This window comes from Rhea pennata, chromosome 4 (assembly GCF_028389875.1).
Source record: "Rhea pennata isolate bPtePen1 chromosome 4, bPtePen1.pri, whole genome shotgun sequence".
Lineage (NCBI taxonomy): Eukaryota > Metazoa > Chordata > Aves > Rheiformes > Rheidae > Rhea > Rhea pennata.
In genome coordinates, this window is record NC_084666.1 from 66,294,009 (window position 1) to 66,311,894 (window position 17,886).

The 17,886-nt window shown below is 39.5% G+C and overlaps 1 protein-coding gene across 1 annotated transcript in view; it reads left to right on the top strand.

Moving 5' to 3' along the window:
• Window positions 1-17,886, top strand: part of PPP3CA (protein phosphatase 3 catalytic subunit alpha) — a 199,668-nt gene that overhangs the window by 96,640 nt on the left and 85,142 nt on the right. The window lies entirely within an intron of this gene.

Sequence of the window (17,886 nt, forward strand, 5' to 3'; positions counted from 1 at the left end):
ATTCTCAGCAAGCTGGCCATTTTAGCAATGCAAAAACACCTTTTGGATCACAGCTAGTAATCTAGAGGTGCAAAAGTGACTTCTGCTTTTTGTGATGCAGAGGCCACAGAATACAAAGATTATTTCAGATGCGCAGCCTACTTCTGAAGCCATAAGCTGTTTAAAATGTAACTGGTTGAAGATGCTATCTGGTGGTATTCCTCTGGCAGTCTGATGCGTCCTCTTGTAGCTGCCATCAAGGCCGTAAGGCTTTCCTGTGCGAGAGCACGACAAACCGTTGCGCAAAGACCAGAATGCATGTTGTATGTATGTATACACACAGAAATGCATGTGTGTGTGTATATATGTGTGTGGGAAGAGAAGCATAGGTGCATAATGCAAATCAACCTTTTATTTGATATCTGAATGTCTTTTTCTAAATAAGCATTTGGGAGAAGTTGCAAGTTATCTTATTGGAGGAGGCAGTGGAAAAGGAACTAGATTTATATTGGACTTAGGTGGAAATGAAACAAAATGATGAAAATCTGCCTTTGCTTTGTGCAAATTTTAATGGTACAAGGAAATGTTTCAATTGCATAAGCAGAAATTTGAAGTTTTTGATGTTAATCAGATCTTGTTCCATATATGTGTATGTGTTCTAGAACACAACTGCTGGATTTTTTTAATCTGTAAGAATATCAGGAGTATGAATATCAGCTTTCCCAGCTCTTATGTGAAACTGAGAAGGAGGTTTTCAGGTCTAATATTAATCGACTGGGTAAGGGTTAAAATTTTGCAGCAATAGCAGTTATCTTCTGTGCTATTGAAGCCAAATTACTCACTTAAGCTAGTTTAAACAAAATCAAAGCATTAGTCTGCCCACAAAAAAATCTATATTCTCTCACGTTTGCAGGTTCTTTTACTCGGGTTTCATCACATGCTCTAGTCATCAGTGACTTATTCTCCAAAATAAGACCTTTGTTCAGCGTGGGATTTCTTTCCATAATAAAGATAACGCTGTTGTTATGTTCTTTCCACATAAGCCCTTAAAAAATCACAGTGTAATTTAGGTTGGCAGGTACCTTCAGAAGTCCCCTGGTCCAGCCTGCTGCTCAAAGCAGGGCCAGCCAGCTTAGATCAGAGCTTAGATCAGTTAGATCAGAGCTAAATTCTGTTGCTTCTTTGCTCATCTTCTTTCCAGCTTGCGTATGTTCTTTTTCCCTCTTAACACCATTTTTCGGAACAGCCATCCTACTGTTTCAACAGTGTAATGAAGGAAGGAGATGACCTCTTTGTAGGCGCAATCGTATTCTTTAAGCATCAAGACTCTTCCCCTTAGTATCTGCCCCTATTTTATCAATTATCCACAATGTTTTGCCCCAGGAACCCCAGTGACTGATTCTGAGCTGAGACCTTTTCACACTAAGCCTATGAAACGTTTCTTTGACTCTTCACAGAAGAAGGACCATGTGCAGTGCCTTTTCTTGTGTGTTTTTCTTACTCATCTTTTTCCCCTGTGACTTTATTCTTGAAAAATCTGGCCTTAGTGGAGTCATTCTTTAAGTGCTGGGTTGTCATTTTTTACCCAAGACCCAATTCTTTCATGTGTCCTCCTGTGGCTGGTGGTGGCGGCAGTGAGGCCGTTGTTAATAACTGTGACCCTGCAGTGTTGGACTGTGAAGATTTTTCACCATTAAGCTTACAGGAGCGTGAGGAGGGGAGCATGATATTCGTAAATGTTGCTTTGAGTGCCTGTAGCTCTATACTTTTCTTGGCAAGCTACCTTCCCTGTCTACCTTTGAACTCATGAATTACTGCTTATGCAAGACTTTGAAGAAAGAAAAAGAACAGATTCCACTTGATGGGTCACTGTTGGAATTGAAACCTTGGGCTCAAAGATGGGTAATATTTAAAATATGGTTCTTACGTATCATGAGTAAAAATAAATATTTGTGTACTGCTTGTGTCTTCGTGATATAATCTAACTTGCAACATTTTTTTGGTTGGAATGGAAACCTTTATTCCATTTCAAGATATGAGCACAAATATCTTTAGATCTGAGAGTGAAGTGTTTGGTTCAGCTCTTGTTAGTACTTTGGAGTATGGGGATATAAGAAAGCATTTCACCAGTGTCTGTCCACAGCAAAAGATGGGGAAAAGTTAAAAGAGTATGCTTTTATTTGTGAGAAAGAAATTTGTATCAACAAGGATTCTCTGGAAAATAGGAATGCTAGTGGTTAGAATTTTTGGTCTAGTATCTCTCCTGGTACACCCTCCTCCTTCCCATCCCTGGAGACTGGAAACCTGCTTGTATAAGTAAGTATTTCTACCTAGATGGTGTAATGTGTGTGATCTCAAAGCACAGCTGCTATAGCTGATATATGGTACTGTGTGGGTGCTATATCGGTTGTGAGGCTGTGGCGTATTTGCATGCATACAGGGAATCATGTAATTAAGCACATTAAACTGAATAACACGCAGCTTCCCCATTGTTCCTCCTTACGGGTGTAATTAGATGCTGAGAGAACTATAGCAGGAAATAGGAACAGTTTCCTCCTGCCACCCCTCAAACAAGTTTTCAGTTCCAATTAAAATAAATTACATTTTCTACCAGAAGAGATTACTCACGTGATATATGTCATTTAGAAACAGGCACAGAAAGCCTGATGTAGAGGGAAGTATTAGAAAAGGGAAAAAGGAGGAGAGCAAGCTAGAAACCATAACCAATAGGAAGTCAAAAGCTGCTTCCTCGAAGTCAGTTACTTTCTAAGAGGTACTAGGTAGCTGTTGAATAAATGTAAAAATGCCTCCTCGCAAGATTTCAGGTAATAGAGATCCACTTCAGTAAACTATGTGTAGAGCTTTTATAGGTTAGTGTATTTTAAAAAATTATTTATCTCATCAGACTTTTTTTAAAAAAGAAAGTAATATAGGTGATTTTGTGCTTGACACCTTCCTATTTTGATCTATCAGTTGTTCCAAAGGTGCAGTTTCCTGTGTTACTATTGCAAGACGACTTGTAAAACAAACAGAAGAAAAACCTGAATTATGATACTGTTAGATAGAATGATATTGATTTTTTTTTTTGCTGAAATATCACATAAATTTTATGTCAAAACTTGTGTTAGTTCTCAAAAGTACCAATAAGAAGTGAAAAGAAAAATCTCAGAGTGAAAAATCACGTTAAAATGAAAAGCCTGACCCTTGGACTATAATGTTTAAGATCATTTTACATTTACATTCTTAATAAACTATGTAAAGGAAAACAGCTATCTCCTACTGTGCAGTTTAGGTAGTTTTCCCTTCCTCCCTGAGAATAAGATAGCTAGCGTGGTAGGAGAAAGAAAACTTGAGAGAGAAGAAATTCGTAATTCTATAACATCTTCATACGTTTTCAGTGGTTTCTAAAACTCCTAATAGAAGTTATGGCAAATGATGGCAGTCTCCTTAGCTTAATTTTACAGAAAATGGTAAAATAAATTGCTATATCGATATAAGATATATCTTATATAAGATACAAGAAAACAAAAAATTTCAAGGCTCTCTAGTTTATTACTGGATAGTAGATGTAGAGATATGGAGAAACAAACTGGTCAAGCTTCTTATGTCTGAGTTAGGAATAACCTCACCTTGTTTACAGGTAGTATAGAGGTAATGTAGATCTGGACTGAGAGTCTGAACTGCACTTACAAGATTTAATAGCAGTTCATGTCTGTGCAGCTGTGCACTAAACTTTGAAGTAAAAGCGTTGCTGTGATAATTGAATTGGAAAATTAACTACGCAATGAGGAAGGTAGTTCACTCTCCTCCCACATCTTCCCCATCCTTTCGTCTGCAAGAATAGTATAATTCCTGGCAATCTTCATATTTTCTCTGCAATTTTCCAGTGTCCTTGATAATATTGGAAAAAGTACAAGACTTAATTGCTTCCTTTCTTGAGATATATGAAGAGATTGCTCTTCATATTTTTTTAGTATGTGCTGTTACTTTTTTGGATTTTAAAGTTATAATACCGAGACAGTTTTGTAAAATTGGCTGTAGTAGTAAACTCTGCTCATTACATAAGGAATTTAGAGGATGTTCTTGTGCAATCTCTACTGCTAGCTTGCCAGTCATATAAGTATCCTTCTAGGCCTGATGAAATTGCTGAAGTGTAATAATATTTTATATACTGTTGGTAGAAAAGTGTCACAAGTCCTTCAGAAAATGTTCTCTCAGGTTAGCAGGACTGAACTATGAACTCAAGTTCTCCATTTCCCTTTCATCTCCTGAAATGTCATGCTGGTGGAAGCACGACCAGCATGGCCGTGACCTCTGGACCCACGTTTGCTGCCGATGTGGCTTTGTGGGTGCTGTTCTGCAGCAGCACTGGGTGATCGACCTGCTACCAAGTTCCCCTTGGCCCTGAAGCTCCTCTCAACCCATGCTCTGCTGTTTCAGCATGCAAAGCCCACTGAAATCTAACTTGGCAAAAAATTAAGTAATTAAATGTGGTGATTGACTTTTTTGCCAATTGACTATGCTGAAATAGTTCATTTTGCTCAAGGGTGGCTGCGATCAGGAGCCAGAGCTTGAGGGGTGGCACCAGCCAGGAGGCTGATGAGCTGAGACTACTAAGAGGCCTCAGGCTGCAATTACATGTACTTGTCAGGAAAGCCACTCTGTCATCTCTTTGAAATAAGGTGTTTTTCTGAATGCTCAGGAAAGAATAAATGCCAGTACCTAGGATATGCTTCAGATTCACCTGTATAATCTGGGTTTGTGTAGTGTGCATAGTGAAATTATGTAATACTTCTCTCATTTTTCTTATGGTATGATATAGGGGAAATGCAGCACTACTTGAACAGTAATTTGCTATTGTCCCATGTTGCTAAAGTATTGCTACTATTACGGAAAATTTGCTGATACCTTTCAGATCCCAGACTCAATATTTGAGTCATCCTGTGTCAAATGAGCTGTGATTCTTGTGTCATCAAGAAATCGGTACAGCATGACACTTTTTCAGGATGATTTCTAGCTGGTAAATGCACCTAAACTATGCTCAAGAAATCCGCTCAAAAGATTAAAAGGTTTTATCTGGTTTTACCGAAATTATTAATAGTTTGCGAAACCCATGTAATGGTGTCAACTATTCACTTCTAGGATTAAAAGAACCTGAAATCAGTATGTAGGTATGAATATACCAGATACAAAGTTCACGTTTATTTTGAGTTTGGGTTCATGCAGTTGTGTGTATGTGTGTGTATGTATATGCACACATATATATACTCTATGCTTGTGAAACATTAGACATTATGTACTGCTTTACATATTTTTTTAAAAGATGTGTGAGTTGCTACAGTAAGTAAACTAGCATTCTTCTTGGAGAGTGGTAGTATCACTTGTGCCAATACTTAAGATTATGGTTTAATTTGCAATTGTTTGTTATATGTATAAGAAACACTAAATGATGATGCTTACTAATTTGCTGCTCTGTTGAAGTCAACAAAAAAGAGTGGAGGGGTTATTTTTATTTTTTTAATCTGAAACTGTGCCTCTGGTGTATCTTTTGATGAGGGAAGCCTGTACTCTGTTTTGCTGTAGTCTTTCCAGCATTTGGAAATCTGTCCTTGCAAGTTTCACTTTCTCATACTCCAAGGAGCAGGAGCTTTAGCATTCATTTGCCATTTTTCTTCTTTTCAATCAAAAAGGTTGTTTTTAAAGATTTTCTGTCTCTGGTGAAAGATGAGCTCCTAGTTGCTCTTGGTTGTTTCTTTTTAATGGCCTCATTAAGAAACCAGCTTACCTCATATAGGGCTAGAAAGGCAGTGTGTATTTACCTTTGCACGTAGCTCTGCTGGGAACGCTTGTAGCTGTGTTCCTCGTCTAGGCTGTGATGAGCTGAAGCAGTGATCTTGGGTATTGTCTCCAACTCCGTCTGTTTTCCTACTGCTGAATCTAAATGGTTGCTCTTGTGCTCCTGCCCTCCTGGGGATAAGCACCCAGCAAAAGATCTTTTCCTCTTTCAGTTTTGGAGAGAGACTACTTCAATGCTATGGCTGAGAACTGCTTTAAAAATTATTTTTATTCCATTTTGTTAAACCGGAACTAATTGCTGAAAAAAAACAAAAGAGAATTACACTTCTCATGCTGGGGAGAAGTGATTACATTCTATCATGATCACCTTCTGTGATCACTTCTGAGAGTAGACAACACAGTCTCTCAAATAAAAAAAAAATGTAAATCACCCAGAAATTTCTTTTCCTGAAAGCATTTTGTGGTATTTCATGGAACAGTTTGTCTTGTGCTAAGTCTTGTCACACTGAAACCACAGCAGCAGCTTTGCTTCCTCAAAAGCCCTGTTGAAGTTCTCCCTGGTCATCTTCTCCTCTTCTCTCTTGCTTCAGTTTTTAGAGCCATCTGTGACCTTCTGCTCACTTCTGTCCGTTTTTTCAGCGCATCTCGTCTTGGCTGTTCCGGTTGTTTTCTTTTGCTATCTGAAGCTCACTTCCTCCCTTAGTCACTTCCTTTCCTCAGGAACACGTGGAATCAGTGCAAGTTTTCACTTTATTTTGGCTGTCTCTTAAATGCCCTAACTCAAGGCAGATATATGGGCACTATAGAACTCCTTCTGAAAGCTTTGGTGAAACCAAGCTGCGGATTTTTAGTACCAGTATGTCAGTTCTTTATCCTTATCCATTGTCATTTGTACATGAGATTTAAAATTTTATGGTCTCTGTGCAGAAGGGTGAGATTTTTCATCTAGAGAGTAGGTTCAAAAGTCAGGAACAAGGCAGTGGCTGCTGAGCAGTCCTAGAAATTTGGATTTGCCCTTTGGTTTACCTTTGGAAGTCTGGCAACTATCTTAGGGGCAAGATGGAGGCTGAGTGGCTTTTCTCTAGGTGTAAGTAGATGCTCTGCAAAGCCTGCAAGGTGTGTGCCACTTTTCTGCCTGCTGGAGAAAAGTTCCTGTCACCGTCTGCCTATCCTGGTTTTGCAGTGCTGTTAGCTGTACTGGAAGATAAGCTGATTTAGCTGTTTTCTTTTTCTTCCCCTGCCCCCCATGAAGGCTTCACTGTAAGAAAGTTCTGTCTCTAATTCTGATCACTTCAGTAATCTCACTTTCAGCGAACTCCACAAAATTGCCTCAGCACTTGCTGACTATCCATCCATATAAAGCAAAGGCAAAGTTTCAGCATGGTACAGTTTGAAAACAAGTTGTTTAACTTGATTCCTGCATTATGAAGAAATGGCAAGATGTGTTACTTAATGTCAAATGTATTTGTTAAAAGACTTTAATAATTTCTGGAGAAAAATGCAATGCTGCTTATTTAACAAAGAAAAGACAAAGTCCTAACGCAGAGGAGTTTGACTCTTTGCTCCCATCTTCCTCAAGCAAAATGATGTCTGCTGAAGCTGTCTCTGAGATTGAGATGATAGTACTTAAAAACCAACAATAAAAACAAACCCATGTTTTCATATGTTGATTTTATTGAAAATACCTCTGTTTGCAAAGTTGTTGTTTAAATTTATTATTCTCATTTCAGACTTTTTTGATGTGACATATGTAGCTATGGAGTTGGAACAGATGAGCTATATTAGTGCCTGGATAGACTGCAGACTTTTAGGCCATTCTTTCTTTTTGCTTCTAGTGTTCTGAAGTATGAAATGTATGTTGTCTGCATTTGGTAATGCTCTACTCATACTTCAGCTAGGCCTGCAATACTGCTGTGCAGTGACTTTAGACATTACGTCTGGGAATACTGCGGTATGGAATGCAACACTACTAACATACCTGATTTAGCATCGCATTTAAAAAATTATAAAAATTTCCACCACCACCACCCCCCCAGGAATTGTGGGCATGTGTGTTTTCTGCTCACAACTCAGAATTAACTTCTAATTCAGTTAATGAAAACTGCTTTTGAAACAAGAATAGCCACGTGAGCTTGTTTCCTGCAGTTCTCAACAGAAAAGTAAAGCTTGGCACCTGGTGTCATGGATGCCAGCTCTTGGTCTGGGGTGATGAACCTCAGTGTAGTTGCTATTTTGTAACCTGGCAGAATGTGTGCTGAAGCTAGTTTTAATGCAGCGGGTCCAGGACTCGGGAACAGTTTAAGGGCTCCATACTCCGGTGCGCTCTGGCAGAGCAGAGCACGGATTTTCTCTCTGTTACTGCTCACATTTGCAGAGCTTTCAGCTGTTGTGTTGTTCCAAGATAGTCCAGATATTTTGTCTGGCAAGCAGCTTTAGTAGGTGTTTTCTCATTTTTTTAACACCATACCTGCGTGTGAGGTGACGCAGGCATTCTGTAGGCTGTTGTCACAAGGTATCGCACACCCAACCTGTCCTGGTGTTTCTAGAAGTTAGAGAAAATTACATTGAAATCTCTCTCATCTTTTATTCTGTGGGATAGGTAAGACAGTATGTAGCAAAAAATATTAGAGACCTATGTCTAATACTATTTTGGTTTGCATGTTAGTCACTAATGATTTTTTCTAGAATCTAATGTGTCTTCTCCATCTCTTTCTTTCTTCATTAGCTCATTATATCCTGCTTGAGCAGACTGATCGCTCCTAGCAGCTGGTTGCTGCCCTTAGCTCAGGCAGCTCACAGGCAGCTGCTTCTGCTACTTTGCAGCAGAGCCTGTGCGAGTGGCTAGTGACACGGCCGAGGAGGGCTGCAGTTCTGCTGAGCGGTGTGCTTGTAGCAGTGGTCCTCTTGCTGGATTTCCTCCAGGAGGAGGAGAAACCAGCCAGTTTTCGAGAGGCTGAGTAACTCCTTGGTAGCTGGATCGAGTTGTAAGCTACCAGCATCGGAGGCTATGGTTGGCAGGATGTCTGACCACTGCCCTGATTTTGTCAGGGACGATGCATCTTCAAACAGCAGTTTCAGCAAGAGTACAAAGGGGGCTCGTGGGGATCTTACTGCAAGGAATCATTTGGCAGCTTACTTAATTGGTGTATAAGCTGTTCAAAAGTAGCTTCCTTTTGAGAACTTCCAAAGAGCAAATACTTTCTTTAACAGACCTGGGAAAGATACAAACTGTGCTGCAGAGTACCTTTGTTACTTCCTAAGTGTAAACTGGTCTGGAACTGTTTCTCCTTTGGGTATTGCTATTACCCTTCATTAACATTTGAGTCAGGCAATCAGAGAATGCAAATGCTATTCTACAATGTTGAGCACTGTCCCGTTTCAGGACTCTCAGTGGTATTTAGCCACTGTATTCTGGTCTTGTTTCTTATACTGCGTATGCATCTGTATATACTTTTTCATTAGTTCTGGTCATTTGGGCTGCTATTTGTCACCTGCAGAGAGGAGGAACTGCTAAAGAGTGATCTAGTTCAGATGATCAGATAAAAATGAATTTGAAAGAGAAACACTTCTGGATAAATACACTGCTCTGATTTTTTGCCAAAAACTTGGGTATATTTTACCTTGAAAGTGATGTGGTGTGGCCCTTCGTATTCTGTTGGTGTGTGTGGAGGTTTGCTGCTTCATACTTTGGGATGGCATGTTAATTTGATGGGCAACAGAAAGGTTTTTGTCAGTAGCTAGCTCGCGTAGAGTAGTCCATAAAGGTGGGATGGGACATGGAGGATGTGTGTATTCTGCTTAGTTGTTGTTCAGAGAAGCACAGTGTAAAACAAACAGTACGAAGAATAATGATAATGATCATCAGAATAATGATTTCCTGAAAACAGAACATTCCAGGGGTTAAAAAGGTAAATCTGAAGGGTTTATGAGCTCCCAGGCAACAGCATCCAAGCAAATACTAGGATTTGAAGGCCAAGTTAATTTTCTTCAGCTTTTTCTTTTTTTTTCCCCTTGAGAATTTGTGTGTAATGATGTATGCTGTGTGCTGTCTGTAGCCAAAGACTTTTGGAAAGTCCTCTGCCTAGGTCTCTATTTCATTCCACTGAAATGGAAAAGGATTTCTAAGGGAGAGAAGCAGGCAGATGTTAAAAAAAGTCTCAAAAAATCTCCTTGTTCATACAGGCTGACAGGATTAACCAGACACTTCCCAATTCTGAGCATAATTTTTATATACCGTTTATCGTTTTTCTAAAGTAAGTAAAGTAAAAGATTTGCTTTTTTATTCCTCTTTATGGCCTCATAACTATTCCAGTTTGCTGTTTGAACTTCATATTGACTTTTTTTTCTGTCTTTTAGGTGATTTTAGGACTAGGTAACTGCTCCATCAAGAAATCCCTCATGCTTATGCATAGAAATCCATCAAATTTTTGCAGAAGTTTATGATGCTACTGAAAAGTACGCTGAATTTAAACAGAACAACAAAACCAAGTAGTGACTAGAAAGTGTGTGTGAGATATGTTTTTTAAAATACAGAGAATATATGCATATAGATGTACATTACAGGTATACAGTGTAGATGTACTTTTTTTTTTTTTTTTTTTTTTTAATGAAGTTGCCTTAGCCCAGGTGATCAGCATCTAAAACCTGTGGAGCAGATGGTTCTCACCGGGAAAGTGAAATGCACAGTGCAATCTAATAGTGCCAGACTATGCAGAACAATCTGCTGCCTGAGCTTGCCTTGCAAGCAGGACGGAAACGGCACAGAAGTTATATGCAAAAAACAGTCACAGGTCAAAATGGGACAGAACCTAAGTTGCTGGAATACTTATAGGGAACAAAAGGAAATACTAGAAGAGCAGCAGGAGAGAATGGATTTTAAATACCTAACTACATTTGAGATTAATTCTCTGCTCTCCCTTATCGAGTTGCTAAATGGTACAGTAGGGAAAGGACTACATTTAGGGGCTGTGATCCCTTTCCCAGGATGAACCCATAAATGCATGCTTTGCCGAGCCCCTTGCATGAGAATAGCTGTAGAGGGTGTTCTTCCAGTCTTGGCCTTACATTAAGCCCTGTAGATCTTGTTCTCCACCCTCTTGCCTTCTCTTGGAGCAACATCCAGGCATTTTATGGTCATACATCTGTTTACTTAACATAATTTCTTTTGCTCCATCATGTTATGTTCTTATAGTTGCAGAATTTCCTGCAGATAATGTGCCTGTACCTTTTCTCAAAATAGTGGTTGTTTTCAGCATGGAGGCATCTTTTTCTTTGATCTTCCAGGAAATTTCTCATCCCTTTAGCAGGCACACAAGCACAGCTTGAAAGGCCTTGGCATAGGAAATTTTGGCTTGCTGCATGAGCTTCTTATAAGATCTCCTTCAGCACAGCTGTATCATACTTGTCTTGTAGAGGTGTCTTCCACCCATCTAAAAGATGCTTCTCTGAGATGAGGGACGGGTTGACAGGTTTGAATCTAATAGATCAGGCTATCGAGGCAGGTAAGTATTAATTCATTATCTCCATAGCGAGTGGGTAGTTTGGATGAAGGTCTGGCAGCAGATGGAAACACGACTAGGAATGAAAGGGAGAGGGAGTGTATATTGCTGCATCGCTGGCTGGAGGGATTCTTGAAGTGATTTATTATATCAGGTCTTCAAATGACTCATGTCCATCGCTGCATCCTAAAATTTAAAATGGTGGTTCTTGTGATTTAATTCTGTTTCCAGCAATAAAAATTCTGACATGTCAGAGTGCTGTGATCTGTGCAGCTGTCCTTTTCAAGCATCCTGTGGTTGAGGGAATGTAATTAGCTTACAAGCATGTGTTACTTCTTACTTGTACACTTCTTCATATTTTGCTTTTATGCTTCCTTTTCCTCACGTACATGTGAGACTGTCAAAAAGAAATTGCCGTTTTCGTTGGCTTGTTTATAATTAAACACTTCTCCCTCACCCCTGTGCTGAAATGTCCGAGTTAGAGCAGGTGCCAATTTATAGTCTTCCAGGGGTGAAGTCGGGGACCTCCACACTGCTGGGGGCTCTTCCACGGGTCTCTTGTCAAAGCTGTGCTGATGGAGTCCTGTTGATGTGATAGTGGATGACTCCACTGCATCCAAGGCAGATAACTTGGGTTAAACACGATACCTGTTATTTGCCTTTTCCTTGGGGGCCTTTTGCACATTCACTGATCCTGGCAGTTTCTGCTTTAGCTTTTGCATGAGAGTGAGGGTTTGCATGGCCCAGACTCTGGCTGTGTCAGTCCAGTGTCCAGGAAGGAAGGAGAAGAGGGACAGGGCAGCAGTGTGTGTTCTGGATTAGCTGTATGCCATGGAGAGGCAAGTTGTTGCTAGGTGTTTGAATGTATCAGTACTTTGGTGGGGTCACTGACAGGGAGGGACAGAGGTCCGTGTCCCTGCTGCGATGTGCGCATGCCCTTCACATGCAACAGTTACTTTGGAGAAGGAGAGTTGTGACTATCAGCATATAAGCTTGAGTCTCTCCCAAGAATAGGATTTGGTTGTGTTTAATACCACCTGATTTTACTGTAATATTGAATTATTTTAATCTCTATGATCCGAGGGTTCATTACTATGAATTATTATTTAATAAAAGGTTTAGCTCAGTTGGTTAGAGCATGGTGCTGCTGATGCCAAGGTGATGGGTTCAGTCCCCATACAGGGCTATGCTGAGGGTTGGACTAGATGATCTCCAGAGGTTCCTTCCAACCTTACCATTCTGTGATTCTGTGTTTCAGAAAAATAGTAGTGAGCCATAGCAACCAGACTGCAGTACTGTTACACCCAGCTCTCTACAGTCATGTAATAAAAAGTAGCTTGTGCTGCAGAGGTGGGTCTGTCCCCCTTATCCTTGTCCTCTCTCCGTTGTTTTCTTTTGTGCAGTAACTGATGCTATGCAGTCAGTGCAAGAGCTTGAGCAGAGCCCCATCTGGGCAAAGTGCTTTCTGTACTATGTTACCCACCATATTTTTTGCACAAATGCATCGGATGGTAGGAAATGACAATGCTTATATAGTCCAATTTTTCATTAGTGGCTGAGAGTGAAGGTGTTTGTACGAAGGGTTTTTTTGTTTTTGTTTTTTAAATCCAGTGATTTAAAGGATTTTATAATCCTTTCTTTAGAAGGCATTTTAAGGCTTCTCTTTTATTTTGTGTTACTCTCGAACCTTTCCAAATATGTTTTTTAAGTGACTTTGGCCTTTGCTTTGAATTTATTATTGTGTAGGCCCTGGGGAAATAGTGCTGCATGGACTGGCTTTGCTTATTCCAAAGGAGACTAAGAACATTTGTCATTTCACATGACTTAATGTCTGTCTTCAGTGCAGAAAGAGAGGAATATGGAAAGAATTAACCTAAAGCAGAGCTACCTGATACAAAGATTGTCAGCATTTCTAGAGAAGCAACAGAACTTGTGCTTTCAAAGTTCGGAAAAACAAGAAAGATCAGTTCCTCGTCTTGGTTTTATGTAGCTTACATTTCTATTAAATAATTTTTGTTGGTGATACTGCATTTATGTGATCAAATAAAGTTTGTGTGTTAATAAGCCCGGTGTTGGGAAGACTCTTGACAGTGTCTTCCACCCATCTAAAAGAGCGGCACTCACATCTGAGATGAGTGCTGCAAACTCTGCGTTCCTAATTTGGGATGCCGATACCCAGGCATTCAGACAGAAGAGCGAAGTACTGCTTCATCCAGCTGAGTGAAGTTGGACATTAAAGTGTGTGTATATATATTATATATAATAATACATTATATATAAATTAATAATATGTATAATAGTATAATATATTATACACACATGCATATATCTGGGGGAGATTCCACCAGCTCTTGGACTGTGTGTTATTAAAACTGTATTGGACAAGCTCTGCCTTCTGCTTTTTCTGCGCCTCTTCCATGTCCCTTGCTTGGATTAGTGTCTAGCAGCTTTTCTTTCCTCCTGTTCTTAAACAGGTAGGTCAGCAATCCCTTATACACTCTCAGTCTTCAGAGCTCTATTTTATTGCATTTTTGAAGAATGTTAAAACTTTTAAATACCAGCTTTCTCCATCAGAAGTCATAGACATATAGGCCTGTTGATCCATGGCCTATATATTCTATGGTAAATGAATAAATTCATTTTTTGCTATTATGCCAGACTTGCCCATACATGCCACAGATTCACTATGAGTTTGACAGTGCTCTACCATGATAAAAATATAAAAATTTTTAAAGGCTAGCAGGTAGTGTTGCTCTCTTTGGAATACATAAGGTCAGTGATTTCATTTTGAGGAGGGTTGCATTTTTCTTAGTTACTCGAGATGAATTTTCATATCGTGCTAAATACGTTTCTAAAGTTTTATTGAACTTAAGCAAATTTTTTTCCTATTCAGCCATGAGACTGTAGCAATGTATGGTAGCTGTTGTGCTGACCATGTCACAGATGAAGAAACTCTACTTTTAGATAATTGCATGAAAGAGGATATACGGAGCAAATTAATTGCATGTTTTCTATAAAAACTTACTTTTGACTTAAAAAAAAAAAAAAAAGTATTGCTGTTCTAATTTACAAATATTTCCTTTCTTTGCTAAAATTTTCCTATGGCTTGCTCAAATATTTTTTTTCCTGAATCTAGTGATAATTCACTTAATTGCTAGTGCCATAGCTGGTGAAGCTTTTTGCTGGACACTTAAATTATATGAAAGAGCAGTTCAACTACTGCTGAAGCTTGTGTGGGATGACAGTGGCTTGCCATCTGGAAAGGCAAAAGGACCTGCTGGTCAGTGACTAGAAAATTTGCGGCTACCAGCATGCAATCCTCAGATCTTATAGCTATGCAGTGTTTTAAGAGCAGCCTGGAGTAGGCCTTTCTTGAGGTCTTGAGAGACAAAATTTTAGGGACTTTTAAGATGTTTTGAGCATTCTGTGAGAATGCTCTGTGTGCAGTTTTGTAGAAATATGTATCATGCTTCATTTCTTAAGTATTAAGGCACTGATTCACTGCATAAAAATAATAAAATATGCAGAAGAAGAATGGTGAAGAATGAAAATATCAGTGAAGAGTTCTTCTCCATCTTACTCTAAAGTTGTTTGTTTTTGTTTCAGTTCAGAAAAATCTTGTAGTTTTGTGTGGCCCCATCCTTTTGAAAAGCTTGGAAACTGGAATGCCAAGGTGTTAGCTCTGTATTTGAATTACAAGAATCAAAGAAATTCAGCTCTGATAAAAATCAGACTTCCTTGTCAAGGCAGGGAGGAGCTGTACTGAAACTTGCTGTTCCAGGTAGTCATGTTTCAGAGTAGAGGGGAGATTTTCAAAGTTTGTAAAACTGACTCAGAAAGCTTGATACCAACACAGGTGTGAATGCTAAAGGCAGGAGTTAGAAGCTCAGCACTGTCTTCATGGAGTAAGCAATACTACTTCTGATTCATTGTGTCTGTTTTCTCTTCTGTGCATTTCTCTGTCCTTGGTTTCAGCTCATGTTAATCTTCTGTCTTGTGTGATAAGAAGCAGGAGTACAGAGAAATGATGTGACTTCCTAGGAGTCACACAAGGATACCAAATACTTACTTTTGGATTTTTTCCCAGTTATTTATAACGTCAGCTACAGTGCGTTTTCCAAAGCATGGGAGATGCTGAAGGCAGTAAGTCCTCTTTCTGTTTGCTGTACTTTGAGTGATTGAATACTCTACCATTTTAGAAAATGTTTATTAGTGGTTGTAATTTGTGTCATGGTGTGTAGTTCTCTTTGGTTATATTCATGCTTGTGAATCTAAGGCTGCAATTCAAAGCACGGTATTTGCTTAGTAAATGCATTTGCAATTCTGCAGACAGTGCTAATACAGACTCCTGCTTCCCGATCTGCGTGACCAACAGCACGTATGGAAGAAGGCTAAACGAAGCCAAGTTATGCATTGCCACTATTTATGGGCACAGTCTCCTCTGTTGTATTATGTGACTGGGAGGGCTTTGGCAAGGAGAGAAGGCAAACTTGTCTTGCAAAGCCCTGCAAAAGCAATTTAGGCATCTGAGATTCCGTCTTATTTTCCTGATAGTATGATTAAAGCTTGCTGTGTATAAACATTTTTTATGGTGAGATTAGGTACTGGGGGTTAACCACGTTTGTGGCTTGTAAATAGCCACGTGGATTACAAATTTCTTACCTAGAGTTTCAGAACTGATGCAATGCTACATATTACTGTTTTTATCCTGATGATAAGTCCTTCTTAAGCCATATAGCGAGGGGAAGATAACCCAGCAATATTGCACCAACTGTTTGAATGTATAGTCTGATTTCAGTGAGCTCAAAGCTCACAATGCTATGATTTTTTTCCTAGGTTGTTTGGGCACAGTTGACGTTTCAACCCATGGCAGGATGCTGATGGCAATGCTGGCCACAGATTGCAATGCCAAGGAGGAAAGGTGTACAAGTATGAGTCTGGCTGCCAGGCTGGTGCCTTACAAAGTTGGCTACAGCATTCCTGCGAGGTTCAGCATGGTTGCTGTTAGGATACATGCAGGGGAAGGCAAGGAGTTTGGTCAGAAAGAAGAGGAAGGGGTGCCAGGAAAGACAAGTGAGCAGGTCCCTCCAGAGGTGTGCTGCTGTTCAGAGTAGGCAGATGTTGGAGATAGCATAGCAGAAGGGGAACAGAAATGGGGAAGGCTATTAGCTCACATCTTTCCAAGCTTGAATTTAGCACTAGGAATAAGAATTAATTCTAGGTGACCATCATTGGGTGCCATAACTTAAGGTAGAAATACTCTGATTTGTAACATTGTGGTCAGTTTGTTCTAGGGCTGACAGACCACGTGAGCTTTTGGGTGTAGGGTCTGCATCCAGGTCACAGCCAGTAACGTTTGGGAGGGTCCTGTGTGTCGAGTCGAAGGACTCTTGGCAGTCACAGACTTCTTTATGGGCTGTGTTGCCCTCAGAAACTGGTGGGCTATCAGATGGACTGCAGATTGGTGCTTGTGACTCTGACCAAAACTCTTGTCAACCTTGTGATGATAAGACAAGGTGACTCGAGCCTTTCTAAAGGTCTAGTTTTCATCATTTTAAATTTACATAATGTAATCATATCTTTAGGTTTAGTTTGCCATTGTAAGTCAACTTGATTGTGAACCTGCTCCTTCACTCCCCTTGGAGTACTCATGAAAGAGTTTGTTTTAATATCGCGGATCCCATGGCTTCACATGCCATAGCCTCTTTCCAGAAGGCTTAGGGGTTGATCAGGAGACAGATATTATACAATATTTTCATTAATTGTAAAAACAAAAAACAAAAGCAAAACAAAAAAGACAAATTCGGTCCTCTTCACAATATATGTAGGAAGCATTAAGTTGATTTTCATCAGCATGTTGGTCAAACCACTGGTGAAACCTCATCTGGAATAACACATGCGGTTCCAATTGTCTGTTTTTAAGATGGAGTCAAACAAAAGCAGGTAGAGAGGAAAGGCTACTAGGAGGGTAAGGGGGGAGAACCGATGGACCGGGAGAGACTGGAAACAGCAGTTAGGTCATCTTTCCTCCAGCGTTTTCCCCTCTATTTTATTTAAAAGATAATGTTAGTACAAGGAAGAATATTAATACAGATAACTCAGCTGGGACTTAGAAATGTTTGTCATCTTCAGAGGAAAAATATTCTGGAATGATTCCACTGGAATTACTAAGGACAAAATTAATTTAAATTTGAACATGGTTAGATTTTTTTTTTTTTTTTTTTTTTTTTTTTTTTTTTTTTTTTTTTTTTTTAGGAATTCACAAACAGAATTACCAGAATAAGGCTTTGATGCCTTTTGCTCCTAGGTTTCAGGAGCCTCTATGAAAATCGTGACTGAATGTTTATGCATGTGTGTTTAACATGTCTTGACTGATTAAACTTTTTCATTTGTTTTAAAATGCTTAATCTATATATGTTTGTGACCTAAATTGATAGTGCTATAGAAAGCAGAATTCTGACATGGGGCGCATATCAACTGGATTCTTCTCAGTGTGTGGACAAGTTCTTCCTGCAGTGTGGTATCTCTGGAAGGGCTTTAGTTTTTTCTTTTTTCTTCTCCTCCTCTCCCCCTTTTTCTTTTTCCTTTGCTCTGAGTGCTTCAGAGAGCAATT